General features: G+C 39.0%; 2 protein-coding genes across 8 annotated transcripts in view; one reads left to right on the forward strand and one right to left on the reverse strand.

Annotated features, from left to right (window-relative positions):
• The window catches only part of CMSS1 (cms1 ribosomal small subunit homolog), a 361500-nt gene that overhangs the window by 166609 nt on the left and 170402 nt on the right, over window positions 1–24489 (forward strand). The window contains exon 2 of one of the 7 annotated variants that reach the window (XM_063806052.1): window positions 20344–20512. The exons of the other annotated variants lie outside the window; for them this stretch is intronic. The gene's annotated coding sequence lies outside the window, so the exon portion shown is untranslated. The remainder of the gene's footprint in view (window positions 1–20343; window positions 20513–24489) is intronic. 7 annotated transcript variants of the gene reach the window in all.
• The window catches only part of FILIP1L (filamin A interacting protein 1 like), a 287583-nt gene that overhangs the window by 156782 nt on the left and 106312 nt on the right, over window positions 1–24489 (reverse strand). The window lies entirely within an intron of this gene.

Below are 24489 nucleotides of genomic sequence, written 5' to 3' on the forward strand. Positions count from 1 at the left end.
ATAAATTTCTGATGTGGTCAGTGGTCCTCTAGCCCCTGTTCACTGAAACTCATTCTGCACACTGCCAAGAGGCATCTACCCTTAGAAGATCTTTGCCCAAAATTTCCCCCTTCAAGTGCTTTTTAGAAAGAATGAGCACCTTTGCCAAATCTACCAAGCCTCCTCTCTGGCCAATTACTTTGGCTACTGTGGGGGAGGGAATCCTAGCATGTAGGAAGATGTGTAGTAAGAATAGAAAGATCTATGTTTTACTCAGAATTCTGCCTGGTTGAGAAGGTAAGATAAGTATATGATAAAATCAAGGATCATATTCAGCTAATGTTTATTGAGTACATTCTTTGTTGCCAAACATCAGCCCCAAAGCACAGTATATAGATATTAACAAACACAGGATTAGGTTAATAAGGAACTTGGACAACTGGAATACCCAGGTTAAATAAACTGAGGATATTGCTCTTAGAAGAAAAGATTTAGTGGAAACGAGATAACTCGTGTTAAAAATAAATACTTAAAGGGGTTGCCGTGAGGAAGGTATAAGGGGCAGGGTACCAGGTATATATGGTTAGAAGTTGCATATTCTGCTTATCCTTTTTTAATTTAAAACACAGACTACTAGAAATAAAGTTCAAAAGTTAATTGGAGTAAAGAGAAGATTGAACAAAAAATCATCCTAGGGGGTCAAAGGTTGTTTTAAAAGGTTGAGAAAACTGCAGTTGGTTCTCTAAAATTAGTCTCAAGAAAGTGATCTAGGGCCCATCATGGTGGCTCACGCCTGTAATTCCAACACTTTGGTAGGCTGAGGTGGGCAGATTGCATGAGCCCAGGAGTTCAAGACCAGCCCGAACAACATGGCGAAACCTCATCTCTACAACAAATAGAAAAATTAGCTGGGCATGGTGGTGCACGCCTGTGGTACTGGGGAGGTTGAGGTGGGAGGATAGCTTGAGCCAAGATCATACCACTATACTTCAGCCTGGGTGACAGCAAGACCCTGTCTCAAAAAAACAAGGTGAGCTTGCCAACTCATACTTTTAAAATTAAAGTCTGATATTTCTCTTCAATCTTGTGAATTTCTTTTATAATCATGAGAAAAGCTTTTTTTTTTGAGATAGAGTCTCACTCTGTTGCCCAGGCTGGAGTGCAATGGCATGATCTCGGCTCACTGCAACCTCCGTCTCCTGGGTTCAAGCGATTCTCCTGCCTCAGCCTCCTGTTGCCCAAGCTGGTCTTGAACTCCTGGGCTCGAGTGATCCTCCTGCCTCCGATTCCCAAAGTGCTGGGATTACAGGAGTGAGCCACCTGGCCGGGTCTACTTCTTTTGTTTCATCAGGTCTCTGCTGAATTGTCCCGTCTTCAGACATAACACCTCCTCCTCCCCAAAGCTGCACATCTCTCAGCTCACTGCAACCTCCATCTCCTGGATTCAAGCAATTCTCCTACCTCAGCCTCCCGAGTAGCTGGGATTACAGGTGCCTGCCACCATGCGCGGCTAATTTTTTTTTTTTTTTTTTTAATAGAGACGAGGGTTTCATCATGTTGGCCAGACTAGTCTCGAACTCCTGACCTCAAGTGATCCACCCGCCTGGGCCTCTCAAAGTGTTGGGATCACAGGCATGAGCCACTGCACCCGGCCTGCTTTTTGGTTTTTGTATTTTTACTAGAGATGGGGTTTCCCCATGTTGGTCAGGCTGGTCTCAAACTCCTGACCTCAGGTGATCCACCCACCTCGGCCTCCCAAAGTACTGGGATTACAGGCATGAGCCACCGCACCGGGCCTGAGAAAAGCTTTTTAAAGTTCTGTTGGATATATTCATAAAACACATTGGAGATTAAAGTCAATATGACCACAGAACACATTTGTACCACAATACTTTGATACTAATAGGACTTAATGAGATACAGTTCGCACGTGGACCCAAGTCAACAGCAAGAAGTTTATTCACAGATAAATTAATGTCTATAAGATATTAAAATTTATTTCACTTGTGTTTTCATTGTTATAAGAGGAAAAAAGATAGAAAATCTAAATTGTTTTTATTTTAATAAGAACCAGATATCTCAAATATGTTCAAATTATAAGATGTAAAGATAGCTTACATCAATAGAATGGTTGGTAGATGTTGCTCATGCATCAATCTATAAATTGAATGGGATGTGTCCCAGGAACAGGTGTTTTTTCATGTAGCTTGTGGCATTAGATATGCCCTCCACTCCATTGCCATAAAGACATATCATTGTAAAATAAAGAGAATAGTATGTGTGCTTCAGAGGGTTTTGCATATTTTTTAAATAAAGAAAAAGTATATCACTGGCATACATTATTTTTAACAACACAGTTTTAGACATACTAGTGACGGTTAGTTTTTCTGAAAGTTGATAGTGAAAGAAATAGACGAGAACAGGAGTTACAGGGCTTATATGAGGTTGGTAGGTATATTTTTATTTTTTAATGGGGAGAATTAAGATACTTGTTTGTCAAAGAGAATTACCAACTGCACATGGAGAGAAGAAATTGAAGAAATTGATGAAGATTAAATGAAGTGGTGATGGGTGTGGGCCTAAGAACTCAAGTAGAAGGAGGAGAATGGTTCTTCCTCTAGTCTAGTGGCCCTAAGCGGGGGATTCTTTTGCCCCACCCCCAGGGGATGGTAGGAAGTATTATGGCATCTAGTGAGTAGAAGCCAGGGATTCTGCTAAATATCTGCAGTGCAGAGGACAACCCTCCACAGCAAAGAGTTATTCAGACCAAAATGTCTATAGTGCCAAGGTGGAGAAACCCTGATCTAGTTAGGAGGACAAGAACATATTAGGAGAGTATACAAAGAAATATTTAGGCTAGGCACAGTGGCTCATGCCTATAATCCTAGCCCTTTGGGAGTCTGAGGTAGGAGGACTGCTTGAGCCCAGGAGTTCGAGACCAGCCTGGGCAACATAGTGACACCCCATCACTACAAAAAAATACAAAAATTAGCCAACCGTGGTGGCATGCACCTGTAGTTCCACCTACTCAGGAGGCTGAGGCAGGAGGATCACTTAAGCCCCGGAGGTTGAGGCTTCAGTGAGCCAAGGCCATGCCATGCACTCCAGCCTGGGGGACAGAGTAAGACCCTGTCTCTTAAGGGGGAAAAAAAAAAGGCCAGGTACAGTGGCTCACTCTTGTAATCCCAGCATTTTGGGAGGCTGAAGTGGGTGGATCATTTGAGGTCAGGAGTTCAAGACCAGCTTGGGCAAGATGGTGAAACCTTGCCTCTACTAAAAATAGAAAAATTAACAGGGTGTGGTGGCATACACCTGTTAGCTACTCGGGAGGCTGAGACAGGAGACTCTCTTGAACCCGGGAGGCCGAGGTTGCAGTGAGCCAAGATCGTGCCACTGCACTCCAGCCTGGGTGACAGAGCGAGATTCTGTCTCAAAAAAAAAAAAAAAGAAAGAAAGAAAAAATATTTAAGAATATTTAAGTGCAAGAGATTATTTAAACTAAGGGAGTTTGAACCCTCTGGCCTTAATCTTATTAAAATAGAAAGCCACATGTCTGACAAGACTAACAATTCCGTTATTAACATGACCCAAAGTCAGAATTAGTTTAGCACAGTCCCAAGACCTCAGTTATTTTCTTCACAGGTGCATGTAATGAAACTTTTTTGAAATTCCATTTTAAATTGCATGCATATGTCCAATGAGCAAGTCAGTAAAAAGAAATGTTTTTATTAACTTAAAAAATAACATTCTAGCAGTAAACATTTCATTAACTTGATCTGGCAAACAATAATGCACATAGTTCTAGAACAGAGCTGCCAGTCTCTCATCCTGTTGGATTCTTGAAAGATGTTGAGGATACTGTTCTTCCAGGCCATCATTCTGTTTCGTAAGAATAGCTCTTTTTTCTCTAATCAAATGAAAGTAAAAAAGAAGCTGGTACACCAAAATGTAAGGTTAAGCTGTAATTTCATTGCTTGTCAATACATACTTCTTAAGAATCTTCTTTTTATATTCTTCAGTTTCAATAACTTTTTTTTCTATAAGTGAACAAAAGCTAAAAGAATTGTGGGATCTTTTATCTTTATTTTAATCCAACCGTATATTCTTTTTAGAAAGTCTGAAATTTGGCCAGGCGCAGTGCCTCACGCCTGTAATCCCAGCACTTTGGGAGGCCTAGGCAGGCAAATCACGAGGTTGGGAGATGGAGACCATCCTGGTTAACATGACAAAACCCCACCTCTACTAAAAATACAAAAAAAAAAAAAAAAATTAGCCAGGCATGGTGGCATGTGCCTGTAGTCCCAGCTACTCAGAGGCTGAGACAGGAGAATCGCTTGAATGTGGGAGGCGGAGGTTGCAGTGAGCCGAGATCATGCCACTGCACTCCAGCCTGGGCAACAGAGCGAGACTCCATCTCAAAAAAAAAAAAGAAAAGAAAAAAAAAGAAAGTCTGAAATATATCTTCAATTCTGTAGGTTTCTCTTATAAGAAAAACTTTGTTTTAAAGACCATTTCCAAAGTCCAATTGTATTTTCTTGGTTTGATTCTGACTGGTAGTTAGATGGTGCAAACAAAAAAGAAATTAACCCTTTCTATTTGTTTCCTTTAAACATAAAAAAAGCATTGTCTGGATTGCCTCTATAACTTTTACAGAAACATAGTATAATAACACTTAAACTTCCACCATTGACCCATTGTTCTTGGGCTGTTCTTTCATTGGTAATTTTTATTCCAAATCTGGCAGGTGCATTCATTCTCCTGGCTTCTGCCTTGGTTTCTATTAAAGCTTCTTTCAGCACTCGGAGTAATTGGGAACTTTCTGTTTTCAAATTTCTGTACGGAATTATCAGAAGTGTAGTGTGACTGTGTCTATACCTTTAGAGCAGGTACATTTTTTATGGACTTCAAAGGAAAAATTAGGAATTATTTTTCTCAACAAATTCTTCCATCTCATAAACTTACTTAGCATTTGTTTTGTGATTCACTCACAGTTCATAGGGTGCTTTCATATACATTATCTTGTTTGGATCTAGCAACAACTGTATGACATGGGTATTATAATTTTCTTGGAGATAAATTAAATGTAAGTTTAGTGAGGCTTATGACTCCAAAGCTCACAAAGCCAACCTCTGTTCTGATTCCTGCTTTACATGCTCTGGTCTGAGTTCTGCTCTGCTTTCTCAGGGGCTCTTGACTGCATGTCTAGGATTCTAGGTACTAAATGTAGAGGTGGGGGTGAAGCAAGAGTGAGGAAACAGGAAAATCCCCCAGACAAGAAGACTGTCACTTCCCATTCTAGTATCTAATAACCCATTTACTGTGTCCCCCACATTTTCTGGAGACCCAACACTACAGCACTCTGGAAGTTTTCCTCAGTTGACTCCAACCCTTGACTCCATTTCCTTATTGGAGCTGTGACATTGTTATCTTAGTCCTCCTGTTCCTGCAGTTTCACTTCTCTTGCAAGCTACTCTGACTTTATTTTGAAATATTTTCAGAGAGTGGAAGTATTACATTCAAAGCAATTTTTTCAAAATACTCAATTTAGTATCTTCCTCTCTCTCTCTCTCTCTCTCTCTCTATATATATATATATATATATATATATATATTTTTTTTTTTTTTTTGCAGAAAAATACCTAAGGAACAAAGTAAGGTAATCCTATTTAGTATGCTAATATGTTATCAACATGTTAATATTAAAAGTTAGACATTGATTTGATAGAAAGGAAAATGGAAATAAATTTTTACTTACTCAGATCAGTTTCATAAAATCTCATTACTGTATGTAGTCAATGTTAAGATTTCAAGTGGATTTTAAAACTGGAGTAGTTCTTTCCTTAGTTCCAAGACACCTGGTACGTGCTTAAGAGTGCAAGAGAGAGTTATACCCACCCAAAACAATAATGCCAGTGGTTTATTTCTGACTGTAATATTAAGAAGTATGAGTCTTTAAATCCCATAAAATGACTATTTTTGCAATTCTCTGTTTGCTGCTGTGTGTTTGTTTGAGAAAGAGAAATATATTGAACTTATATTTACCCAGCAGCTATTGTATGCCAGATACTGCCTATGCTCTAGAAATAAAATAATGAACAAAACAGAAAGGCTAGTCCTAACAGAATTCTCAATGGGTGGTAGAGAGGGTAGTCAAGAGAGGAGAGAGAGGCAAAGATAGACAGAAAGAGATAGACATTGTGTTTCTATATCAGGGCTTGAACCAGAAGCCACAGATTGCCAACTGAACCATGTCACCCAGTCATCAGAGAACTTAATATTGATCCGTTCAATCTCTCTATTCACAGCTTACATTGAGAGCCCTATGCCCTTAGGCACTTGCTGAGTGCTGAGGACATAACAAAGTGAACACTAAATGTTCAGCCCCCAGCCCTAATTACACCTCCTCTCAACTTAAAGTCAAACTAACAAATGTGTATTAAATGAATATCTATTATGTGTTCCAGTGGTGGTTTTCAGTCATGGCCACAATTAGAATTACTGGAGAGCCTCTAAATAATACCAATTCTTGTGCTTCACTTAAAACCAATTAAATCAGAATCTTAGAGATGATATCCTGGCATCAGTATCATTCCAAAGCCTCCTGGTATAATTCTGATATGCAGCCAGAGTTGAAAACCCATTTCCTATCAAGTGCCCACGGGAGGAAAAAAAGAAATATAAGAAAAAAAATTTACCTATATTTGTAATAAAAAATACCTTTCTGGAATTCCATAAAGAAGGTGGAAGAAGCAAACATTTAATTTCCCTTCATATTTTCTCCAACAGATAAATATTTGTTGACTCCCATCTATGCAGAGAGCAAATGAAAAAAGCATAAAGTCTGCCCCTTCCCTCAAGTAGCTTAAACTTTGGTTGGAAATAAAAGGCAGAGACTTTTGGGAATTAAATAAAAATACAGGTGCTCCAGAAATATCCACAAATGACAAAGATGCCCATAATCTGGTCCATGAGTTCCCATAAGGACAAATGTCACTGGGGGTCAGTCCTGATATAAGACCAAAAAAATTCTTCCCATCTCCCCCCATAATGGAATATAACAGGAAATATGCCCATTCTCATTCGATTTGCAGTAGAAAATTCCCACTAATTTACAAATAAGCAGCCTATTCTTCTTTAAGGAGAGAATGTTCTCATTAGAAATGTATGACCATTTCAAATGGCCGATCTACCTGTTTGTGAAGTGTGAGGCCTACCTGCAGGGGCACACACCCTTCCAAAGGTTTTAAAACACTCAGTGAATGTCGCTGGTGAGGTTTTAGGAGTAATAATAGTAATTGTTCCAAGGTATATTCCTATTGTTGAAAATATATGAAGTGATTTTATAATTTTTTAATTTAATTGATTTTAAATCTATCTTTTTTATGTTTATATATTTAGGAGGTACAAATGCACATTTCTTACATGCATATATTGCATCATGGTCAAGTCTGGGCTTTTAGTGTACCCGTCACCCAAATCACAGACATTGTACCCAATAGGTAATTTTTCAACCCTCACCCCCCTGCCACCCTCCCACCTTTTGTATTCTCCAGTGTCTGTTATTCTACTCTGTATGTCCATGTATATCCATTGTGTAGCTCCCACTTAGAACATGCTGTATTTGACTGTTGCTGCGTTATTTCACTGAGGATAATGGCCTCCAGTTCCACCTATGTTGCTGCAAAAAGACATGATTTTATTCTTTTTCTAAAGCCAGTAAATAGTATTCCATGGTGTGTGTGTATATATATATATATGTGTGTGTGTGTGTGTGTATGTGTATGTGTATATATATACACATATACGTATATATGTGTGTGTGTATATATACATATATACATATATACGTATATATACACACACACATATATACGTATATATACACATATATATACGTATATATACACACATATATGTATGTGTATATATGTGTATATATATACACGTATATATGTGTGTGTATATATACGTATATATATGTGTGTATATATATACATATGTGTGTGTGTATATATATACGTGTATATATATATACCACTCTTTCTTTATATAGTCCTCCATTAATGGACGCTTAGGTTAATTCCGTATCTTTGCTATTGTGAATTGTGCTGTGATAAAAATACAAGTGCAGCTATCTTTTTGATATAATGATTTCTTTCCCTTTGGATATATATCCCAATAGTGAAATTGCTGAATCAAATGGTAGTTCTATTTTTAGCTATTTGAGAAACCTCCACACTGTTTTGCATAAAGGTTGTACTAATTTACATTCCCATCAACAGTATATAAGTGTTTCCTTTTCTCTACATCCTTGCCAACATCTGTTGTTTTTTGACTCTTTAATAATAGCCATTCTGACTGATATAAGGGAGTATCTTATTATGGTTTTAATTTGCAGTTCTCTGGTAATTAGTAATGTTGAGAATTTTTTCATGTTTGTTGGCTGCTTGTATGTCTTCTTTTGAAAAATGTCCATTTTTTTGCCTACTTTTAAATGGGGTTATTTGGTTTTTTTCTTGTTGAGTTGTTTGAGTTCCTTGTAGATTCTGGTTATTAGCCCTTTGTCAGATGCATAGTTGCAAATATTTTTTCCCATTCTATAGATGGTCTTTTTGCTCTGTTGATTATTTCTTTTGGTGTACACAAGCTTTTTAGTTCAATTAAGTCCAATTTGTCTAGTTTTTTTTTGGTTGCATTTGCTTTTGAGGACTTGGTCATAAATTCTTTGCCTAGGCCAATGTCTACAGGAGTTTTTCTTAGGTTTTGTTCTAAGGTTTTTATGGTTTCAGATCTTACATTTAGATCTTTAATCCATCTTGGGTTAATTTTTGTATATGGTAAGAAGTATGAACCCAGTTTCATTCTTTTGCATGTGACTATCCAATTTTCCCAGCACCATTTATTGAACAGGTTGTCATTTCCCAATGTATATTTTTGTTGACCTTCTCAAAGATCACTTGGTTGTAGGTATGCGGCCGTATTTCTGGGTTCTCTCTTCTGTTCCATTGATCTGTGTAACTATTTTTATACCAGTGCCATGTTATTTTGGTTACTATAGTCTTGTATAATTTGAGTAAGGTAATGTGATACCTCCAGCTTTGTTCTTTTTGCTTAGGATTTCTTTGGCTATTTGAGCTTTTTTGGGGTTTCATATGAGTTTTAGGATTGTTTTTTCTACTTCGGTGAAAAATGACATTGGTGATCTGATAGAGATTACGTTGAATATTATTAAAATTACATTTTAATAATATTGATTCTTCAATCTATGAGCATGGATGTTTTTTCATTTGTTTATGTCATCTACAACTTCTTTCAGTTTTGGAGCTTGGAACTTCACTAGTTCATTTGTCAAACCTAAGAGTTTTTTGGTGGAGTCTTCAGGGTTTTCTAGATATAAGATCATATCAGCAGCTAACAGGAAAAATTTGTCTTCCTCTTTTCCAATTTGAATGCCTCTTATTTCTTTCTCTTACCTGACTGCTCTGATGAGGACTTTGATACTGTGTTGAATAGGGGTGGTAAAAGTGGGCATCCTTGTCTTGTTCCAGTTCTTAGAGGGAAGTTCTTTTCCCCATTAAGTATGATATTGGGTGTGGGTTTGTCATATATGGTCTTTATTATATTAATGTGTGTTCCTTCTATGCCTAGTTTGTTGAGGATTTTTATCATAAAAGGATGCTGAATTTTATCAAATGCTTTTTCTGTGTATATTGAGATAATATGGTTTTTGTCCTTAATTCTGTTGATGTGACATATCATGTTTATTGATTTACATGTGTTGAACCATCCTTGCATCCCTGGGATAAATCCTACTTGATCATGATATATTATCTTTCTGATGTCCTGGTTGATTTTATTTACTAGTATTTTGTTGATGATTTTTGTGTCTATGTTAATCAGGGATATTGGTTTATAGTTTTCAGTGTGTGTCCTTGTCTGATTTTGGCATCAGGGTGATACTGGCCTCATAGAATAAGTTAGGGAGAATTCCTTCCATCTTGATTTTTTGGACAGTTTCAGGAGTATTGGATTTTGTTCTTTGTGTATTTGGTAGAATTCAGCTGTGAATCCATTCGATCTTGTGCTTTTTGTTGTTGTTGTTTCTGGGAGATTTTTTATTACTGATTCAATCTTGCTACTCATTATTGGTCTGTTCAGGAGTACTATTTCTTCCTGGCTCAGTCTCAGTAGGTTTTGTGTTTCCAGCATTCAGATCAGAAAACAAAGATTACTAGACCTAAAGAAAGAGATAGACAGCAATACAATAATAGTAGGGGACTTTATTGTCCCACTCACAGCACTAGACAGATCATCAAGTCAGAAAATTAACAAAGAAATATTGGACTTAAATTGGACTTTAAACCAAATGGACTTAACAGACATTTACAACAACATTCTTACCAGTAACTACAGAACATATATTCTTTTCATCAGCAAATAGAAAATTCTCTGAGGTCGATCACATGTTAGGCCACAAAACAAGTCTTAGCAAATTTTTAAAAATCAAAATCATATCAAATATCTTCTCAGAACACAATGGAAAAAGGCTAGAAATCAATACAAAAGGAACTTTGGAACCTATACAAATACATGGAAATTAAACAGCATGTTCCTGAACAATCACTGGGTGTATTAGTCCATTTTCACACTGCTGATAAAGACATACCTGAGACTGGAAAGAAAAAGAGTGCACTCCCATGTGGCTGGGGAGGCCTCAGAATCATGGTGGGAGGCAAAAGGCACTTCTTACATGGGGGTGGCAAGAGAAAATGAGGAAGATGCAAAAGCAGAAACTCCTGATAAAACCATCAGATCTCGTGAGACTTATTCACTACCACGAGAACAGTATGGGAGAAACTGCCCTCATGATTCAAATTATCTCCCACCGGGTCCCTCCCACAACACATGGGAATTATGGGAGTACAATTCAAGTTGAGATTTGGGTGGGGACACAGCCAAACCCTATCATTCCACCCCTGGCCCCTCCAAATCTCATGTCCTCACATTTCAAAACCAATCACGCCTTCCCAACAGCAACCAAAGTCTTAACTCATTTCAGCATTAACCCAAAACACACAGTCCAAAGTCTCATCTGAGACAAGGCAAGTCCCTTCCACCTATGAGCCAGTAAAATCAAAAGCAAGCTAGTTACTTCCTAGATACAATGCGGGTACAGGTATTGGGTAAACACAGCTGTTCCAAATGGAAGAAATTGGCCAAAACAAAGGGGCTACGGGGCCCATGCAAGTCTGAAATTCAGTGGGGCAGTCAAATTTTAAAGCTCCAAAATGATCTCCTTTATCCCCAGGTCTCACATCCAGGTCACACTGATGTAAGAGGTGGGTTCCCATGGTCTTAGGCAGCTCAGCCCCTGTGGCTTTGCAGGGTACAGCCTCCCTCCCAGCTGCTTTCATTGGCTGGCCTTGAGTGTCTGCTGCTTTTCCAGGAGCATGGTGCAAGCTGTCGGTGGATCTTCCATTGTGGGGTCTGGAGGATGGTGGCCCTCTTCTCACAGCTCCACTAGGCAGTGCCCAAGTAGGGACTCTGGGGGCTTCAGAGCACATTTGCCTTCCACACTGCCCTAGCAGAGGTTCTCTATGAGCGCCCTTCCCCTGCAGCAAACTTCTGCCTGGGCATCCAGGCGTTTCCATACATCTTCTGACATCTAGGCAGAGGTTCCCAAACCCCAGTCCTTGACTTCTGTGCACTCACAGGTTCAACACCACGTGGAAGCTGCCAAGGCTTGCGTCTTGTACCCTCTGAAGCCACGGCTCAAGGTCTGCGTTGGCCCCTTTCAGCAATGGCCAGAGCAGCTGGGACACAGGGCACCAAGTCCCTGGGCTGCACACAGCATGGGGATCCTGGGCCCAGCCCAGGAAACCATTTTCTCCTAGGCCTCTGGGCTGATGACTGGAGGAGCTTGTGTGAAGACCTCTGACATGCCCTGGAGACATTTTCCCCATTGTCTTGGTGATTACCATTCGGCTCCTCATTACTTATGTAAATTTCTGCAGCTGGCTTGAATTCCACCTCAGAAAATGGGTTTTTCTTTTCTATCACATTGTCAGGCTGCAAATTTTCCAAAATTTTATGCTCTGCTTCGCTTATAAAACTGAATGCCTATAACAGCACCCAGGTCACCTCTTGAATGCTTTGCTGCTTAGAAATTTCTTCCACCAGATACCCTAAATCATCTCTCTCAAGTTCAAAGTTTCACAAATCTCTAGGGCAGGGCCAAAATGCTGCCAATCTCTTTGCTAAAACATAACAAGAGTCACCTTTGCTCCAGTTCCCAACAAGTTCCTCATTTCCATCTGAGACCACCTCAGCCTGGACCTTATTGTCCATATCACTGCCAGGCCTTTGGTCAAAGCCATTCAGCAAGTCTCTAGGAAGTTCCAACTTTCCCACATTTTCCTGTCTTCTTCTGAGCCCTCCAAACTGTTCCAACCTCTGCCTTTTACCCAGTTCCAAAGCCACTTCCACATTTTCGGGTATCTTTTCAGCAATGCCCCACTCTACCGGTACCAATTGACTGTATTAGTCAGTTTTCATGCTGCTGATAAAGACATACCCAAGACTGGGAAGAAAAAGAGGTTTAATTGGACTTACAGTTCCACATGTCTGGGGAGTCCTCAGAATCATAGTGGGAGGCAAAAGGCACTTCTTACATGGGGGTGGCAAGAGAAAATGAGGAAGATGCAAAAGCGGAAACCCCTGATAAAACCGTCAGATCTCGTGAGACTTACTCACTACCATGAGAACAGTATGGGGAAAACCGGCCCCATGATTCAAATTATCTCCCACCAGGTCCCTCCCACAACACATGGGAATTATGGGAGTACAATTCAAGATGAGATTTGGGTGGGGACACAGCCAAACCATATCACTGGGTCAATGAAGAAATTATAATGGAAATTTAAAATGTTTTCGAAACAAATGAAAATGAAAACACAATATGCCTTAACCTATGGGATACAGCACAAGCAGTGCTAAATGGAAAGTTTATAGCATTAAATGCGTACATCAATAAAATATCTGAAATTAACAACCTAACATCACAAACTAAACCCAAAGTTAGCAGAAGAAAAGAAATAACAAAGATCAGAGCAGAACTAAATGGAGTAGAAACAAGAAAAACCATACAAAGGATGGACAAAATGAAAAGTTGGTTCTTTGAAAGGATAAACAAAATGGATAAACTGCTTGCTAGACTAACCAAGAAGAAGGTCCAAATAAAAATCAGAAATGATAAAAGGAGGCATTTTTTACAACTGATACCAAGAAATATAAAAGATCACCAGAGATTATTATGAACAACTATATGCTCACAAACTAGAAAACCTAGAGGAAATGGCTGCATGTTATCTTTTTAATCCTCACAAGTGTATTATTGGGAAAATGAGTCACATGTCACCATTAAGTGACAAATCCAGATTTTGAGGCTAAGTCTTCCAAGTCCATTGTTCTTTCTGATACCCCAGTGGTTCTCAATCTTGGCTACACATTAGAATACGTAGGAAGCTTTTTCAATTTTGCCAGAGCCTGACTCACCAGTAATATTCACAATAGATGGTAGGGGCAGGGTGGGAAGGATAGCAGAGAAACCAACAAAAGTGCTTCCAGAAAAAGTAAAAAGAATATTTCAGTGATCCTTACTGTCACTTCCTCTGAAGTGAATAATAGAGCAGATTTATTAGTAGTTTAAAACTTTGTACACAGAGCTATGAAAATAAAGAATATTTATGAAAAGATAAAATAAGAATAACATGAGGTAATAGAGTTTTGATTTCCCTCAAATACCAAATATCTGGCAATTTAACACATAAGTCACTCTCTTATTACACAAACCTTAATAAAATGTAAACTAAAGTATAATGCATTTTGAAGATAATCTGCTTTACAAATGTAGGCTTAGGATTTCTACATCAAGAATCAAGATCAAATTGAATAAAATTATTCAGAAGAGTCATTTCAGGTTCCTGCTAGAGCATAGAGCTAAAACCAGTTAACTGGTGTGGAAAACTTGTGGAAACACAAGTTAACTAGTGTTTAGTTTAACTTGTGAGTTAAAACCAGTTAACTGGTGTGGAAATTCAGAATCATAGTGTACTACTGAAAGAGTTTTTAATCTCAGCAAGATCTGTTACCATCTGAAAAGTTATTAATGGCAAAAACTGCAATTACTTTTGCACCAACCTAATACTTAGTTCTATAAATTAGTAGCTATTTGTAAAGGATAAATCTATCCTAGATATCCCTAATTTAGATCTGAAAATGTCTTTCTTGGAATGTTTTCTAACTACAGGGTAGCCCATTGGAAACATCTTTAAGTAGAGTGAGTTTAAATGTTTGGTGTAGCAACCCATCTTGCATGTGTTTAAATGTTTGTATACCAACACATTCTTTGAGTGGGGTAAACTATATATACGTACTCAAAGAATGTACATTTTTGAGATTAGATTTTTACCAAGCACAATTTGGTAAAGGGAAGTAGGGAAGTAGGACTTGTGGGTTGTACCACTTTTGCAGGAGAAAAATGCAGGTATTTTGGAGCTAATTAAAGAAAGACAAAACTCAAAACTTAGTCTTTCCAGCACCCATGCTGGAGTGCAGTGGTGCGATCTCGGCTCACTGCAAGCTCCGCCTCCCGGGTTCACACGATTCTCCCGCCTCAGCCTCCCCAGTACCTGGGACTACAAGCACATGCCACCATGCCCCAGCCAATTTTTTGTTTTTGTATTTTTAGTAGAGACCGGGTTTCACCGTATTAGCCAGGATGGTCTCGACCTCCTGACCTCGTGATCCGCCCGCCTTGGCCTCCCAAAGTAATGGGATTACAGGCGTGAGCCACCGCGCCCGGCCATGGTTCTTAAACTCTAACCTAATCTTTTCCCCCAACTAGATACTTTCAGTAGTTCTCCACTATTTTTGGCATAAAATTCAAGCACACACCCAGAGAAAACCTCCACCACAAGATTTTTGGTTTATTCTTTAATACTTAGCTTTGACGTTGCTACTCTGTGAAGCCTTCTGTGCCTTCCATAGGCACTTGTACTATGTACCTATATCCGTCATATATATCTCAGTTACTGATTCAATTTACAGTTGTTGAATGCCAGTTTTATGCCATGAATTGTATTTAGTGTTGAAGATACTGAGTAAAGCAGCCTTTATTTTTTAATGATCTCTAGGTGAGGAAGCATATTTAAGCAAATTTTAGAAAGTGTGATAAGCTCTCACTGTAGCAAGGAGGAAAAAGAGGGGCACTGTCTCACAGCACATATCACATTCTTTTGTGATCATTACTGTGTTTCTCTCCCACTGGAATGGAAGGCGTGTATATTCCCTGCATCAGAGTCATAAGTATAGAGTCGGTGTGCAATAGTAGTTGTATTTTGGATGGATGGATGGGTGGGTGAGTGGTTGGGAGGAAATTGCAACAACTGCCTAAAATTGTTTAGTAGATTATCGACAGACTTTATTTAGAGTTGGATAAGGGAGGTGCATGAATATGGGAACATATATATCCTTACACTGTATAAGCTAAATCCTTGCCTTGGGAACTTCCCCTTGTGGTTCAGTGAGTCTTGAATCTGTTAGAGAGGATCTCGGGGTATAGGCTTTTCAGTCAGTGCTTTGCTAAACACATCAAAGAAGTCTGTCACTTGATGGTTCATTGCTTTATGATTTGCCAGAGGTTCAGGCAAAAGGTCCCAATTAAAAGCCCTGGGTTGTTTCTCATGGTCTCTTGCTCAATGGCAAGGGGAGATTCCTCAGGGCTTCATCACATCACCAAACAGTGCATCCAGTTAATCTGCTAGATTTAAAAAAACAAAACAAAACAAAACAAAATATGCCATGCTAAAATTTAATAGTTCAGTTTCACACATAGTCCAATTCCCTCCATATTGGACTATGGGCCTCTGTTTGTGTTGACATAAAGGTATCTCTAGACTCTAGAACAGTGATTCTCAGCCCTGGCTTAAAAACAAAAAGAAAAGAAATACCAGACTCCACCTCCAGAGTATTATTTGCCTGTAATGGGGCCCAGGCATCTCTATTTTTTGAAAGCGCCCAAGTTGATTCTAATATATAATCAGGACTGGAAACACTGGCCTAGAGTCAAGACCAGAACACTTTACAATTAGCCTGGAATTTGTTCCACAAAAATTTCTTCCTGCCTTCTTCTGATCCTTCGGGTCTCTATCTAATTATCACCTCCTCAGTAATGTTGTCCGGTGACCTTGCTTTTTGTAGGAAAAAAGTCATCCAAAGGGGCCTCCTCTATCACCTTGTCCCTCAAAGTATTTACTACAACCTGAAAATAACTTGTGTATTTATTTGTTTTCTTGTTTGTTATCCATCCCTCCTACTAAATGAGGAATATCATATATTTATTGGCAGCTGCTGTTGTGTGAATGTCGTCAACTGTAGATCTAGTAATATGTGTGACTGCTGCTAGGCCAAATCAAGGAAGGGGAGAAGGAGCTGGAAGAAAGGGTAAAAACGGGTGAAAATTTGATGGGAAGTGAAAATTCAGACAATACTCCTAAAAGTGAAAATTCTGACCAGGCGCAGTAGCTTATGGCTGTAATTCCAGCACTTTGGGAGGCCAAGGCAGGAGGATTGCTTGGGCCCAGGAGTTCAAGGCCAGAGTGAGCTATGATTGTGCTATTGCACTCCAACCTGGGCGATAGCACAAGACTCTGTCTCTTAAAAAAATTAATAAAAATTCTAACCCCTATTCCCCAGGAGTAGCCACTGTTTACAGTTTGGTGTTTATTTTTTGAAGCATATTGAAATGTGTACACAAATAACATACAGATTGGTTTACAAATAATTGAACACTTTAACAAATATATTACTCAGTAACTATGTTGTATATAAATGTGTAGTCAAAGCCTGTAGTTGACCTACGGCAAGACACTTGTAAGAGTAGCTCCTTGATTTAATGCCAACTATGTTTTCCATAAGATAACCTAGTTACTGGGTGATAGATTTTTTAAAACTGTTCAGTTCCCTTTGAATTGTTCTATATTTCACACACACACACACTCTTCCCAAAAATATTATTGTGCCTACTTATTAATGCAGTTATTTTAGAGGTTAGCTGTCCTCCCAAAATTGGCTTAGATTTAAATAGGGTTAAGTGGTGATAAATTTAGTAGTACTAGCCATACCCTCTCACTTTGTCTCAGTTCACCTATTTAATAGCATACTGTGACCAGCAGATCAAATCAGACCCTTAATCTGTTTTTGTAAATAAAGTTTTACTGGAACATGGCTATACTCCTTCATTTACATATTATCTATCGCTGTTTCTGTGATGCAGTGTCAGAGGTGAGTAGCTGCGACAGAGATCACATAGCCCACAAAATCTGAAATATTACTATCTGGCTTTTTAGGGAAAAAGTTGGCTGACCACTTCCCTAGTTGATCAAAAAGATTATACCATCAATAATCAATCAGAACAACCCAACTGAGCCCAGTTTATGAGAATGTATTGGTGGTTCTGGGATTTTACATCTTTAAAACTCTATCTGATTGCTTTTCGTAGGAAGAAAGTCAGCCAGAACATTGTTAAATGACAGGGTGGGGAGGGAGTGGGAGACATGTTCCATCTAGTTGGGTCTTGTCTTCCTGTCAGGCAGGTCACATCTTCTCCCTTTCTCTTCTTTCCCCTCCCAAAAGAAACAGTACACATTGCAGATGTGGCCAAGGTTTTCAAAATACCTGTAGGTTGGATCCTTTGAATTTAAACCAGTCTGCCAAGTCTTTGCTGCCAAGCCTCATAAATCATTTGGCTGAATAATTAAAGGGATGGGTGTCTTGTTGAATGCTGCACCAGGTGTGGTGGGGCAACTTACCCTCCCCCGAGCTGCTCAGCATAGAAGGTCGGGGACCCAACACGGTGTCGGCTATGAGGGAAGCACAATGAGACATTTGGTTTTCATCTCCAGTGGGCTTGTCCATATCCCCCCCAATTCTGAAGCTTTGTTGGAAATGCCCCTCTCTGGAGATTCCATCACAAATCTGCTGGTGATGCGTGTGTGACTGTTTGCAGCTCTGGAAAAGCGCGGTGCCACTGCAAGTGGAAAACATGCCCAAAGCTCACTGGGACTGACCACCTCCTGTACAGGCCTGTGTCTCTAATGAATTCTTCTTTATTTGGAGCTGATGGTGTTGTACTTAAAAGCTGCTGGGTAAATCACGCACAGACTGATCATGATTTTGGTTTAGAGTTAGGTTAGAGCATCTCTTTTAAGTTATGAATTATTATGAATTTTTTGTACCTTCAAAACTTCTTGTTGTTCAAAACATTCTCCATACAGAAGATAGGTCTTAATACATTATATCCCCTGATACACATTTGCTTTCAAGCTTCTGTGGCTTAGACTGGATTATCTCTATAATCTCAGGCGTGAATATTCACATTTTCTAGAACCACCAGTTTCTGCCTGCCACTGCTTACTTGCTTTTACAAGATTTGTACACAGGTACACACTCTTCTAGTAATTCAGAGTAGGATGGAAGTAGCCTAAAATTTGAGTGACCCAGATAGCTGATAAAAAGTAAAGCTGATTTTATGCCTAGCTTTTAAAACCAAATGCATATCTGTCCATCATATGGGTGTGATTGACCTGAATTTTTAATGATGAAATTACATAGCTAAAAAAGACCTTGAAGCTCATCTAATTGTACATGTGGAAACGGGGCCTGTGGACCTGGAGTGACTTGTCCAAAATGATGAAGCCTAGTCCCTTAGGCCTTAGACCAGGTGGCTTGATCTCTAGTTATACATCCCACCCCTATGACTTCCCCTCTAAAGCATGATTTAAACAAAAGGAAGTACCAGAAACTTCAGTTTGGGTTCATATTGCCTTCTCTGATGAGTATGCGTATGTTCTGAAGCTCTCTCTGCTGTCTGCAAATCAGACATTCTTGCTGGGTTACATCAGAGTCCAGGCGACAAGATTGATGAAGAAAGGGCAGAGGAGGGATGACATAATGGATTGTGCAGCATTTACCTGCGAATTATCTCTAGCTGTGTACTGCTTGATGTCTGTGTGACTCACATACTGAGGTACTGCCATCCCTATTATTCAGCACTGTAGCCTCACACTTACCTCACCCTGTGTTTCTCTCCTTTTCCTGCCAAATCTGATTAGAAGCACTTTTGTTGTAAGCCCATGTTTATGAAGCCATAAGTGGACTTCGTACCAATGACCATGTGGAGAAAATAAAAGAATGTTAGAACTGGCAAGTTACACATTGACTCAGTCAAACCAGCTTGATTTCTGTCTCAGTGTAGTGCAGTAAATACTTACATAGCACCTGCCATATGCCCAGCACTGTCAGGGTTTTCTTCCCTTACGTGGTTGTTTTGTCTTCTTAGCTTCAGTTTAACAAATTCACCTAGAATAAACCTGTAGCAAGTGCCTACCATGTGCAAGTGACTATGATAGATGCGTTCACATGCATTTTTTCTTTTGAATCTCAAAACAACCCTGTGAAGTATCCGTTTTGTAGATGGCCGAGGTGACTTAGCTAATGTGTGTCAGAATTGGAATTAGAATCTCAGTCCCTTGACACTAAGTACAGTGTTTTTTCCAGTGCATCACAAGTATCTTTGATTTGTGTACTTGAGAAGTTTTTGCAAGAAAACTCTCCAGTTTTCTTAAGGTCATCTTCATACTTGATCTATGATCTTCATACTTGATCTAGTGTCTGCCTCTGTTGTTTGTTTACCCTTGAGATGCTAAAAGTCAAGAGCATAGACATATGTATATTTATTGAGCAATAACCATTAAGTTCTATGTTGAAGTTGTATCATACAAACACTAACTTTGCATGAGTTCAACTACACCTGCTCAGCAAATGAATATAAAGAGAGAAGGCATAAAAATTTACATTGTGCAAACAAGTCTTCTCAAGTTGTGTTCAATGAGTCTATGCCTGGGAATGAACCTGAAATGGATGGTGTATATTGATTTTTCTGTACATGTCTGTTCCCACCTGCCTCTCTCAGGGTAAGCATCTTGCCTTACTCAGATGGTTACCAAAACTGGAGGCAAAATCCACCTTGATTCGGCCTACTGAGAGACAGTATTGGCTTCCTGCATGATGCCTTCCTAGGGGATTTGCAAGGTAATTTTGACATAAATTGAGGGTTTTTTCCCCCTTACATATTCTCCAAGAAACCTAAACTCCAAGTAAAATGCAGCTTCTGTAGGATGATAGTGGGTTGCATATAATCAAGGAGGGGATTTTTCTTTAGAGTGAACTGAAACTGTCTTGGGCTCAAGAACATTGTGTATAATGGTAGCTGAACATATCTTCTATTCTCTGTGTATTGTGACAGGTTGGAAGGATTAATACTGAGAAGATCAAATATTCCTTGTGTTCATAAGAGAACTGTGTTACCACTGAAACCAAGGGAGGAGAACCAACAGAAGGAAAAATCCAATGAGGTCACCCATCAGAGTGGTGGAGAAAAAGGATTAAGAAAATCCCATTAAATTTAGTTGCAGGTGACGTTTGAAAGAATAGTTGTAGTCAATTATAAGGTCAAAACCAAGATACAAGGAATTAAGAAACATCATCATCATCAGAACAGAGTAGCCAACAGGATGTCATGAAACCAAAAGAGGACGGCTTCATGAAGAGAGAGCACCATAGGTGGGGGTTGAGGAATGAGAACTGGGACTAGGTAGTGATAATACCTAAAAGGTAGGATTGGTGGGTTTAAAAGTGGAAGCACGTAATGTCATCAAAATGAATTGTGGCTTCTGAGCTAGTCTGAGATTCTTAATGTTTGAGTTTCCCCCTATGGGGCAGGTGGGGAAAATCTGGCCACTGAGAGATTAGAGGCAGGAGAATTATTGGTGTCTGTTGGCAAGCAGATTCTCATAGCCTCATACCCATTAGATATTGGATTTCACTTTCATTACTTTTCTAAGTAGTTAGGTTCTAATTTGCTTGCAATTTGAGAAATCGAGGCTGGCTCTACAAGGCTGTCATCATGCTGGGAAAAGGGGTGCCAGAATGCAGCAGGACGTAACCAGAAAGCCAGTAAAGGTTCAACTCTTATGAATAGGAAAGCCAGCTAATTCATTCATAATACCAAACCTTATCTTACTCAAGGAAGTGGAGTTACAACCAGGAAACCTCCCTTTCTTTCCTGTATTTGTATAGCACCTTGTATTGTTAAAAATGAAAGGTTGTTGGTGATAATTTTCTTTTTCTCGGATTGCTCACTTTGTGTTTTTGGCTCAATATTCAGTGTGACTGCTTGACTACTGTCACTCAAACAGGCTGTCTTGAAAAAGGTGAAGCTGGGAGGTTAGGGGGTTCAGATTAGGATGGGATCTCAGAGTGGGGTCCCTCTACCCCCGCTGTATAGGAATCTCCTTGGGTGCTTATTAAAAATGTAGATTCCAGGGTTCCACCCAAGACCTACTAAATATGAATCCATATTTATAGCATCCCTGAGAATTCTTATGAAGTCTAGATTTTAAGAACCCTGGTTTAGGAAATGTGAGTGTAGTGTAATAAACCAAATTTTACAAGAATAACCTTTTAACAAATTGAATTCCAGTGATTCTAAAGTTAAATTGTATTTATAAAATATAGCCAGAAATATTTGTTTTAATGAAAATTTATAAGGCTCTTTGAAACTCTTAGAAAAATCTAAATACAAGGCACACAGAAAATGTTAGCAGTCATAATAAACACACTTGGTTATGAGGAAGAGTGTTGTGAATTCAGAAAGTTTGTGTGTTTTGTGGAATTTCTATTATTGCCCAAGAGAGGAAAGAACTGAAAGGAGAGAACTTGGAAGAAGCTTTCTTTGGCTTCCAAGATCCTAATCCTCCAAAATGCAGCTGCTTGCTACCCACCATCTCTTTGCCACAGACCAGCTGTGTCCCCGTTCATTCCCACCTCCACTATTGCTTTTTCAGTCCACACATGCCAGAACCAGAATGGAGAATGGTAGAGAAGGGAAAGGTAGTTTGATAGGAAGTGGAATAGAAGTTTTATAGAAAAGAGGTTTCTGGAAAGCCCTAAAGCATTAGACCAGAAAGCCCTTAGCCGTAGACCTCTGGGTAAAATTTGTTGCAGTTATAAAACTCTGTGGGATGCAGGTAGGTATACTGGTGGTTTCTGGGGGCTGGGGCAGTAAGACAGGCTGACCCCATTAAGATAACCTCAGAAACTAACCCAAACTGTTTTCCCCAGCCCTCATCTGATCTTTGGCTCTTATTTAAATTTTGTTTTTGTTGTCTTTGAATTGTTTCCTTTGTACAAGTCATTTCCCTAAATAATCTCCAGATTTCTTCATGAGTGGAATAGTTAGGTACTTCCTTTGAATACCTTTGCCAACACCCTTTTTTCCTCCTTCCCCATAATTATCATAACTATTACCCACAAATGGATAAATTTGGTTCCTATCTTTCAGTGCTTTTCATGAGGTTATCATCTATAATTTTCTGCCCCAAAGTCTCCTTTTAAAAAAAGTATTTTTTCTATATAGTCATGAAGGCTATCATTCAAATCCCAGAAGTTGTAGTTTTACCCTTTTTGTTTAGTACTGTTAAAACTCAGCTTTGGAATGATGAGAATTCAGCTCATTTATCTTACATCTTTTCTTTCCAAAAAAAAAAAAAAAAATTCCAGCTTGGGTTGCACTCAGCCCTTAGCATAGTGACTCCCAGAGTTTGCTAGTTAAGTTAGGAAATTAAAAGTAAGAGCTTACTCTGTTTTGAATCAGATAAGTAAATTAATAATTGCGGCATGTCAGCCAAAGTAAACAAGCATTCTTGATGGGTAGAACTGTGCATTGTCTTAAGCTATTTGATTACTAAACCACTGCAAGCTTTTAAAATTGAACTATCTCTAATGTGCATTGAGAAGGATAAAAAATAACTTGTTTTAAAAAGTGTTTTTGTTTGGTTTTGTTCTGTGTACTCTTTGTCCAAAACTTGAGCATATTCATCTTTATAAATCTTTGATTACTTACTGGCTTTCTTAGTGCCTTAGCTGGTATTTTCCACATGAGGTTTACACCATCTTGTGGCCTACAGTTTTCTGACTCGCTTTTTCTTGCATCCTTGGCATTCATTAGCCTATTGGTAAATGTTTGAAATGGGAAGAAAAGGAGAAATCACCTGTCATTTTCTGCTCTTAAGGCTTTTATTACTTTTTCTATTTTCTCTTCATGACCATGAAAGTAAATGGTTTGAGTCTCTCAGACATACTCTTTTTAGCTTTTATTTTTTGAGATGAAAATATCTTATTTCCTGAAATTTTTATTTGACTAGAAAACTAGTCCATGTAGAGAGCTTTGATGATGTGTCTGCCCACAAAACAGATTTTTGCCATGGCTCGCTAATGCATTTTGTGTGAAATATCAAATTTTGGAAATCCTTGCTTGTATATCTCCCACCACAAAAAAAAAATGAGAAGATGAAATGAGAGAAATCAAATCATGAAAGATGCAAAAGTCTAGTCAGCAGAAACAGTAAGAGATCCATTATGTAATGAAGAAGAGAGTCAGGGACAAAACCAACTCTCAGTTATGTGACTGAGGCACAGAGAGGCCCAGAATTGGCCCAGAAAGTGTACAGATTTTGCTCTAATTGCATTTCAAGGTCAACCTTTAAATTGCCTTAAACCAAAAAAGTGTGTCACTGATGGAAGCTACAGTATCATGTAGGCAAAATGGGCCTTGTTGCTTTGGCTGCCACTGTTACGAATTGTGATATAGTACTGATAGAAAAAATATATTAGTTATCTAGTGGCAACAGGGAATTGGCCACTGCCAGCCACTGAGGGAGTACAGACAGGTGTCTATTGGTGTCTGTTAGTGAACAGATTCTTATAGTCTCTCACCCACTGGGTAATGCATTGCATATAGTTACTAGTTTTTAAAATAGTTAACTCCTAATTTTCTTGCAAATTTGGAAACTGAGGGCTCCCTGGGAATTATAGGTTATGGTTGTTTTCCCCAGCACAACCTTGCCTGGGACCTATACACAAAGTGTTTCCCTCCTCCAAGTTGACATAACATTTTCCACCTTCCTAATGTTTTTACTAACATAATTACAATAAATTGCTGCTGCTGTTGGAGACATTCTCTTTTCTCACATCTGGGTTTAAAGCTTTCAGTAAGGCTACTAAGCAGTGGGAAGGAAGGAGCCTTTCCATAACTTTAAGGTCATTCCTGATAAAGGTAACTACTCCACCCCTGCTTCCCAATTAGATTCCCTGCCAGCAATAGCATAGACTTGAACCAGTGCCAAATGTTTTAATACCATAAGGACTTGCTTGATAAAGGCTATGCAAGGCAAAGAAGAAAAGCAGCCAAAGTTCCCCAAACTAAAATTTTCCAAGATTTTCATGAGTTGCAGCCAGGGTACCCTTCATATAAGTGTTACCATGTGTTTGCTGTAGTCATTGGTATCCTGCAATTCTCATTCTCCAGGACTTCTAGAGATTAGAATTTAGA

The sequence above is a fragment of the Pan troglodytes genome, chromosome 2, assembly GCF_028858775.2.
Source record: "Pan troglodytes isolate AG18354 chromosome 2, NHGRI_mPanTro3-v2.0_pri, whole genome shotgun sequence".
Lineage (NCBI taxonomy): Eukaryota > Metazoa > Chordata > Mammalia > Primates > Hominidae > Pan > Pan troglodytes.